We start from the raw sequence: 10190 nt of genomic DNA, 5'->3' as shown, positions 1-10190 counted from the left end.
AAGCTGGAAAAAATAAAATCATCTCTAAAATGAAGAGTAAATACAAGGTGCCCAAGGACAAAAATATAAAACTGAAAGTACAGTAAGGAACACAGTGGATGAGAACCAAAAGAACCAAAAGAACAAAAATAAAATAAAGAGTTTAAAAACATCAAAGAAAAACTGAAAGACATAGAAGACAGGCAAAGAAGATCCAACTTGTGTGCAACTGGAGTCCTTAAATAAGAAAAATAAAATAATGAGATAGGATAGAATTAATGCTTTTTTTCTGGAGGCTTTAACTCCAGGAAAACCTGAAAATAAAAGAACTGAACCTACATATTTAAAAGGCACTAAATGAGCTAAAATGCTCAGCCGTAGTCACATTCCAGTAAAATTACCAGCCTTTAAGATAAAGAAAACATCTTTCAGCTTCCAGATAAAAAGACCAAGTCATTTACAAAGGAAAAAAATCAGTCCACAAAGGAAAAAAAAACTAGACATTAGATTTGTTGATAACACGACAACAATGGAGCAAGGTATTCAAGAAGCTCAAGGAAAGAAAGTGTTGGCCAAGGATTTTGTATCCAGCCAAGCTGCACTTTAGGTACCAACACTAAAGAAAAGCACTTTAAACATGCAAGAATGTGAAGAAAACTCTACTCAGGTTGTGGAATCTACTAGCTCATGAGTTTCCTCTAAACAAGAGATAATTTTGGAAAGTACAACAAAAGGACAGGGAGTGAACATTATATATATTTAATTGCAGATCAAAGACTAAAACAAAGGTGAAGTTACAAGTACAAGATTAGCATGTAAACACTATCCACCTACCAAAGGAGAAATACACCCTAAAAAAAAAAAGATAGAAAGGTAGAGAAGGAAGAAATGGGAAAATAGAATAAGTTCATTGATTTTTACACAGAAAATAGTAAGTGGAAACAAAATGATATCATTTAAAGCAGAAAAACAAAATAGGAGAAGCCTAAGAAAAAAAGAACTAAGGTCATTGTAAAGTTATCAGTATATAGTTTTTAAATATAAAGTTCTAGTAACTTCTATGACCAATAAAACTCTTCTTAAATTAAATAAAGAAAACAGAGCGGGCTTCCCTGGTGGCGCAGTGATTAAGAATCCGCCTGCCAATGCAGGGGACACAGGTTTGAGCCCTGGTCCGGGAAGATCCCACACGCCGCGGAGCAACTAAGCCCATGCGTCACAGCTACTGAGCCTGCACTCTAGAGCCTGCGAGCCACACCTACTGAAGCCCATGCGCCTAGATAGAGCCCATGCTCCGCAACAAGAGAAGCCACCACAATGAGAAGCCCACGCACCGCAACAAAGAGTACCCCCGCTCGCCGCAACTACAGAAAGCCCGCACACAGCAACGAAGATCCAACGCAGCCAAAAATAAATTAATTAATTAATATTTTAAAAAAAGGAAAAAAAAAGAAAACAGACCACATGGTAAAAGACAAGCTATAATTATAATACACGTAAGTTAACATAACATAAAAGAACATATGACAAAGCTGAAACCAAATATATCAGTAATATATAAGTAAGTATGCTTAACTCCTCTAGTAAAAGGATTTTCAGATAGGCTCATAATGTAAAACCCAACTCTGGGATGAATACAAGAAACACACCTTCAACCAAACAATTCATAAAGGTTAATAAACTAAACAGATGGGCAAAGATATGCCAAACAAATGCAAACAATAAGAAATCAGGGTATATGATCTTGTTATCAGGAAACTGTAGAACTCAGATCCAAAAGCATTATAGGACAACAACAACAAAAGGACACTTTTATAATGCTGAAGGCTACAATTGGCAATAAATATATAACAAGAACTAAAGTACCAAATGTTTCATAAAACATTAAGTACAGGGTATACAAGGGTAAGACAGCAAAACCTGAATAACAAAAATCATAACCTATCTCTTTCAGTCCAAGATAGTTCAAGTGGTCAAAAAATAAAAACATAATCAATAACATAGATCTTTTGCATATATATAAATATATATATACATATCGAACTTTATACTCTGAAAAAAGAAATATAACTTCAAAAGCCCATGACAGTCATGAAAATTGACCACATTAAGTCAGAAAGAAAATTTCAAAATATTTCATAAAGTAGAAAAAACTAAAAATTTATTTGCTCAAGATGCAACAAAATGAATTTATCTTCTGGTAATGTTGGAATAGCTCATATCAGAGAAATTCTCCCATAGGAAACAATATAAAATATGGAAAAACTATTAAAAAACAACTACCTGAAGGGACTGGCAAGCAACCAAAACCAGGAAGAAATTAGAGAAAAGTCAGCCCCAAAGGAAAGAAGTGGCACCATGGTATATTCATACAGTGAAATACTACTTATCAATAAAGAGGAACAAATCACTGATACATGCTAGCTACCTGAAGAATCTCAAAAGTATTATGCTGATGAAAAGGATAGGGTACACACTGGACAATTCCATTTGTATTAAGTTCTAGAACAGGCAAAACATATAGTGGGGGGGGGGAAAGCAGAACAGTGGTTGCCTCTTGAAGTGGGGACAGAGGCAGGTCCTACTAATCCAGCTTTGGGGAAAAAGAAATACAACATATCCAGAAAGCATGATTTACTCAAAGAGGGGAAAAAAAGGCAACCCCAAACTGACACAAGTTACAAATGACTGTTTATGAAACTGATAACATAACCATACAGAGAGAAAAAGATCATTTTAAGTAACTTTTAAACATAGTCTCCTAACCCTTTATCCACAAGAATGTATGTATATTTGTATGTATACACACATACACACTCACAAAAAGGAACTTTCTTTGAACTGCATCATAAAAAATAAGATGAATTGACAGATAAATAAAAGGATAGATATAGGATAAAGTAAATATAGTAAAATATTAATTGCAGACTCTAGGTGATGGATATATCAGTCTTCACTGTACAATTCTTTCAACTTTTCTGTATATTGGAAAGTTTTCATAACTTCTATACGTTGGAAAAGGACATCTTGAACTTGCCCAGGTAGGTTTATATCAGCAATCATATTGGTACTATAATTATGAAACTATTTTATATAATCATAGTATAAAACAAATAAGAAACATATAAAACAAGGAAATGTATTACTGTTGGTTAGCAATTAAGATTTTCAGCATAAGAAAAAGAGATACAATATAAAGTAATTCAAGAAAACAAAGCCTATAAATATCAATATAAACTCATGATTTTTAAAAAAGTCTTTCCCATAGCTATGTCCTTTTCAAGGCCTAAAAGAAGTGATCCCCAATAGCAATGAGCACACCTAGTGCCCACATCTTGGTTTCAAAGTACTATTCACCATTAAAGGGAATCAGGAGTCATTAGAGAAATGGCTGACTCTAGGTCTAAGGCACAGAAAATACAAGGCAAGCCTGGGTCATCTTTTTGTGCCAGAAAGTAAGAAAGTTCTTAAAGACTTATATAGAAGCAGGTCAAAAGAAAAAAGAAGCCAGTTTGATGGAACTTCCATTGAACACAATTGGGAAAATTTAATCTATCAAAAAGATTAAAGACTATAAATGATAACACATTGAATAAATAAAAATCCACAAATCTATGGAGAGAGAAAGAAGAGGAATGGCCTTCCTTACAGAAGAATATTAGCTAAAAAGTATAGAAAAAATAATAGAATTAGATAATCACTGTCTTGTAAAGCCCTAATAATTTAGGCAAGGATCATAAATGGATACAATCATTAAATGAAAGCTTGTTGGATAACAGAATATCCTCCCAGCCCCAGTATAATAGCCCAAAGGTTACTTATGAATTGCAAAGGGAAAACCATTATATCACAGAGGAGAAATGTGGCAATTGCCATCTAAACCAAGGGATCAAACTCAGCATCATTTAGAGCGGTAAAAACAAATATCACATCATACCACATTGGCAGCGTATACAGTACCCAACCTAACCAAGAAAAATTCTTGCAAAAAAATGTTTAACCTGAGTCTGATTAAGTCTGATCCAACTTCCAGTTACAGCAAAAACAGGGAATATGAGAAAAGGTTCAGTAATACCAAAAGAAACAATTAGATGATGGGGCTTGTGGGAGGCCACCCCAAAATATGCCAAAGTGGAATGTTGACTATTTTGAATTAAAGTCACTTGAAAAGACTTCCCTGGTGGTGCAGTGGTTAAGAATCCGCCTGCCAATGCAGGGGACACGGGTTCGAGCCCTGGTCTGGAAAGATCCCACATGCCATGGTGCAACTAAGCCTGTGAGCCACAACTACTGAGCCCGTGTGCCACAACTACTGAAGCCCATGTGCCTGCAGCCTGTGCTCCACAACAAGAGAAGCCACCGCAATGAGAAGCCTGTGCACCACAATGAAGAATAGCCCCTGCTCGCCGCAACTAGAGAAAGCCCACGTGCAGCAACAAAGACCCAATGCAGCCAAAAATAAATAAATAAATTTATTAAAAATAAAATGAAATAAAGTCACTTGAGAAACAGCCCATGCAAGAAGAACACCCTAACCCTCCTTTGTTCCCCTGAAAGCAGGAAACAAAGCTCCCATGGGAAGATATCCTCCCTATGCTGGAGGATGGAGGGCATCCTTATTACCAGAGATACAGAGTTTGGGGCAGAGGAAGCTGTATAAACAAACTTCATTACTTCTTCATTAATTTACTACTCCAAGCCCAAACCCTTTTGTTTTGTCAAATCTTCACAAATAACTTACTCTTTGTCTAAAAAGGTATATAAACAACATGCTTTGGTCACCTCTTGAGTCTTATACCTATGGGACCACCATATGTACGAAATTAAATTTGTTTGTTTTTCTCCTATTAATCTGTCTTGTATCTATTTAATTATTAGACCAGTCAAAAGAACCAAGAGGGGTAGAGCAGAAATTCTTCCCTCCCCTAAATAGACAAATATACAGTGCAGAATATTTTTAAAGGATATTTTTTAAAGTCTATACTCTTCAAAGCATCAATGGCAAGGAGTTTTTAGAAAAAGGTAAAATGATTAAAGAAACTAAAGAAACATAACAAATGAATCTTGACTGAATTCTGGTTTTGGAAAAGCAACTATAAAGAATTTTCCTTTGACAACTAGGTAAAATTGAATATGGACTGAATATTAGTGGACTATTATGGAGTTACTGTCAGTATTTTATATATGATAATCATATTTTGGTTATGTAGGAGAATGTTCTTGTTTTTAGAAGATATACGCTGAACTACTGAGATATACATGCCATGTTGTCTGCAACTTATTTTCAAATGGTTCAACACAGAGAAAGAAAAATGTGTATGTGTGTACATGCATGCATGCATATGTGTGTGAGCATGTGTCTGTGTGTATGAGTACCAAGATAGAGAAGGAGAGTGGATGAACATATATGGCAAACTATTAACTGGTCCTTCCAGGTGGAGAATATACATGATGTCTATACTATTCTTAAACTTTTTACATGTGAAATTTCATAATAAAAAGTTGGTTTTAAAAAAGTGAACGAAGTAGAGAATAATAAATGATAATCTGGAACATGTCAAGCACAGAGGCCAACAAAAACAGGAAGAACCTAAGAACATGGAAGAAAGTAACAAGAAGAAAAATGAGTAACTGCCACATAATTAACTGTTATTAAACTATAAGCCCTATTTGCTCATCATACACATGGAAGGGAGGATGAGGCAAAACGTTATGAAGCACAAGTTAAATTGTTCTTAAATAGTTATACAGCACTGTTAGGTGTTCTGGGGAGACAAAGAAGAAAGAGAAAAGAATCAGCATTAGTTGAGTTGCCTCCAAGCTCCAGGCACTAAATCCTCAAAAATAACCCTATGAAATGAGTGGTGATATCATCTCTATTTCTTCATCTAATAAGTAAGAACCAATATTGTCCCTGCCCCTAAAAGTTTATAATTTAATTGATAATACATGTTCATAAATGGAATATAGAATATTAGAATATAGTATACTACAGTGAGATATTCATGGTTCAGATGCTACTAGAACTAAAAGGAGGCAAATAATCATTTTCTGAGTCTTTACTATGAGCATAAAGGAAGAAATGATCTTTTTCTGAATACAATTTCAAAGGAAACTTTGATGATGCAAGTAGGGTATTGCAGAACAAAAGAGGTCTTATGAAATGGGGATGGAAGATAGGGCACTTCAGTATAAGCAAAAGCACTGGAGACAGAAAAATTCAAGAACTGTTCTGGGGATACAGATCAAGCATTTGGCTGAAATAAATCTGTAAAGTAGAAAGTTAAGAACTAATTTGTAAACTACTATGAAAGTAGTTTGAGATCAGACCACGAAGATCCTGGAATGCGATGCCTACCTAAGGAATTTTAGTAAACGGAAACCATTAGCTGTTTTTTAAGAAGTGGACCAATATAAGCAAGTCTTTTAAGTAGGTATATATGGCTATAACATGCAGGAAAAAGGTAGGGAGATAGTCTCGTTTACCAGTTAGAAGACTAGCATATTGACAGACTGCTGTAACCAAGCAATCCTACCCTTTGAACTAATAAGGCAGTAAGCTGTCCGTGCTCCACTCCGTACCCTCACTAGCTACTGTCTACTCAACCCAGAAAACTTTCCATATTCCACTTTTTTTTTGAGTCACCCTGACTCTATTATGAATTTTACACAAACCTGGGTATCTTTCGCATATTTAGATGTAAAAAATAGATAGTATACCAGAAGGTGTTTCATAATTATGAATTTTACACAACTCTATTATGAATTTTACACAAACCTGGGTATCTTTCACATATTTAGATGTAAAAAATAGATAGTATACCAGAAGGTGTTTCATAATTATATACATTTAAGGAGAACAAAGCTTCTGTTACATTATTAGAACATTATGGTAATGGAACATTTAACCAATTACCAATATTCTCAGATAGGTGGTTAAAAAAAGAATAAATGATATGACTATATCACTGATTTCTCAAGTGGGGTTCCTCAACTAAACCAGAGAATGACTATTTTCTCAATTCCCCCAAGAATGGTACCAAACTAGCACTATTCTAAATACACGGAAGTTAAGTCATTGTATACAATGCATGTCTTGGGGCATTAGGGCTTAACTCTTTCCTGGAACCCCAGTTTAAACAGGCTGTAAAATGAAGTAAGACTATTTGCTTACTTTAATAAACTCCTAATAAATTGAGAAATAAGTGAAACTGTTTGCAGAATGGTTGTTACTGTATCAAGAGGACCTTGAGTAAATATCTATTAGAAAAACCCAAAACTCATGCACTAGTTTTTATCTCATTTATCTCATCAAAAGTTACTTATTTGATCACTTCTCCATCTGCCTGTTCTTAAATATTTTCCTTAAAAATTTATTATTTCAATTATTTTGTCTCACCATCCTTTTCAATACTCTACTGCCAGATAACCTTCCTAAACACCCATTTTATCATGCCTCTTTCTTACTGAAAATAAAATGGTAAAAGATAAACAATGAAATAAATGTAAAGCCCTATAACAACTTACCAGGGCAGCCTGGGGTAGTACAAAGTACATGGGCTTCTTTGGGGAGGGTTAAGTGAGGCTCAGGCTTTTAAGTCATTTGGGTTCACATCCTAGCCACAGAGTCACTGGGTGCCCTTTGAAACAGTTATCTAATATTTTCTAAGTTCCTGTTCCCAAATCTTTAATAAAGAGGTTTGTACCTCTCTCAGTTTGTGATGTGGTATTTGTGAAACCCTAGCACAGTATCTGGCACCTGGAAAGGCTGTCAGTTAATACCAGTTAACCTGATGTCATTGTAAACTTTCTTGAATTTTGGTACCCACTTCCTTTTCAACTTTGGCTTGATCTTCAGCCTCAACCAAACACATCTCTTCAATGTTCTTGAATTCATGCTCATTTTTCACCCTAAGCTTTTATTTTGCTATTTTTCTGACTTTTAATCTGCTTTCTTTCTACTCAACAAACCAAACTCTACCCATCCTTTATGATCTGGAAGATTCAGACCCAATTCTTCCATTAGACCTTCCTCGATTCTACCTTTTCATACTGATTTGATTCTTCTTTGAAAGAGTCTAGATGTATCGTCTGTATTAATTTTTTTTACATTTTATCATAAAATTTTAGAGAAGGTAGACTAGTGGTAGGCAGTAGACTCGTTAAAATGCTATTTTAATTCTGGTAGCAAAGTAAAAATGGAGCACTTTTCTATCTTAAAGACCATCAAAACCAAGCTAAGGAACAGACTACTGAGTCTCTAAAGGTAAGGTATTTGACTGCTGAATATACAAATATACTCACATTTTGACAAATTCTGTTCTTTGAATTTGGATACAGTAGCACAATACTAAATAAGTGTTCTACAAGTAGTAGATATTCAATAAATATTGGATTGACTAATCAAATGGCATAATTTACCTAACTTTCTTCAAGGAACTAAAAAAACTATCATGGGATTCTCTTTTATCTTTAGATCATTTTTATGTAGTAAGAGGAAAGTACTGTAATTTCCAGTTACGTTTGATCAGTAACCTCAGGTTATATCTGCACATAACAAAATGAAGTTGTAAACAAAATAATTCATATAGAATATTCAGATTTTTTAAAGAAATAATTCAATAATTAACGGAGGCAATGAGTGATGAACAAATATAAATGTTCAAATATAAAACAAATATAGTGTCAAAGCTATGTTCATCTATCAAAGATAATCAGTAAAGAAACTGAAAATTGTACACATCTTCAGTTGAGAGTCCCAGATATTTTTTCTTATCTTTGTTATATAAATCCAACAGGAAGTAAGCTTATTTAACATTTTTCTAAATCAGCAACTTCAGGAAAGTTGCAGGAAAGTTGTTAAAGAAAATGGCCAGTTCACAATTCATTATAAATACTTAAAGAACATTAATATGAAGGGTAGACATGATTCCCAGAGGAACATTCCATATAACTGTGAGAAATGATATAATATTGAGTGTTTAGTCCCACACTGTACTTAAACCAGTGCTTCTCAAACTCTTCCACTTAAACAGTCCCACCCCTTGACAAAATATTGTTATAAAGGCTGGGGAGAAGGAACATGTATCCCGATAAGTAGCATAATCCAAAACCATGCCACAATTCTAAATTTCTCATGCTTTATCTTAAAAATTCATGCTATAAAAAGATATGCTATATTTATTCTTTGGCTTTGCATATCTTGTGATACAAAATCATCTACTCTAAGTAATATATTTGACACAGTTGGTGAAGCACTGACTTAATCCAGTGTATGTGTATCTGAAAAATATTTTCCTGGATTATGATACTGGAATAATTTCATTTTATAATGCCAGGGATAAACAATAGTGAAAATTGTTTGACATACGTTGAGTACTAATTACATAAAAGGTATTATTAGGTTTTTAATATATATCATCTTAATTTTCAAAATGTAAATATTATTATGTCAACTGTAATGAAGGAAATAAGGCACAGAGATTAAATAGCTATCCCAAGGGAATAAAGCTAATAAATATTAGCCACTTCGTACATAAGTGTTTATTATACGATTTCATCAATATTCTATTTTTACAAAAATCTCTTTCTCTGACCTGTGTTTTTACCTTACTTTTCAAGAATTTCATGGAGGTGTACCATGAACAGCCCAATCAATGGCTACTAATGTCTAAAAAGAAACTTTTAATTAGTGTTACAGCTTTAAGACTGATCAACAATGGATAATGTGAAAGCATTTATATTAAAAAGGAAACCAATATCTAGCCACTAAATTGAGTCAATCCTAAGGTTCAAATAAGACTTGGCATTGTAAATAGGATAGGATGTAAATTTCATACACAAAATCTAGACCTGATCCAAAAAGGCAGCATGTAGTGACAGAGAGAACAAGGACCAGAAGTTACTTAGCAAATGGTAAGTAACCTCTCATTAGCTTCTGTCACTAGTTAGAACACTCACTAGTGTTCTAGCGTCACTAGTGTCACTCAAGTGTCCTTGAGTAAGTCACTTGCTTCTCTGGAACTTACACTCAACATATGAAAGGAATGTGTTAGCAGATTTTTAAGTTCCCTTCCATTCATATCTTTAATTCTATTCATAGCTTTCATCCCATTCATAGCTTTAATTCCATTTATATCTTTAATTTTGCTGCCCACTCATTTCAATTTCTAAGTTTCCATTACTCTCAGCTAGTACCTTTTTATCAGCTT

At 34.1% G+C, this 10190-nt stretch overlaps 1 protein-coding gene and 1 long non-coding RNA gene across 5 annotated transcripts in view; one reads left to right on the top strand and one right to left on the bottom strand.

Annotated features, from left to right (window-relative positions):
- LOC309635829 overlaps positions 1–10190 on the top strand; it is a 501182-nt gene that overhangs the window by 371491 nt on the left and 119501 nt on the right. The window lies entirely within an intron of this gene.
- The window catches only part of RTKN2 (rhotekin 2), a 130383-nt gene that overhangs the window by 112542 nt on the left and 7651 nt on the right, over positions 1–10190 (bottom strand). The window lies entirely within an intron of this gene.

Source organism: Balaenoptera borealis (assembly GCF_965194805.1).
Source record: "Balaenoptera borealis genome assembly, chromosome: 10".
NCBI classification, from domain to species: Eukaryota; Metazoa; Chordata; class Mammalia; order Artiodactyla; family Balaenopteridae; genus Balaenoptera; species Balaenoptera borealis.
The sequence above is the reverse complement of the archived record's forward strand: the minus strand, read 5'-3'. Positions and strand labels throughout refer to the sequence as shown.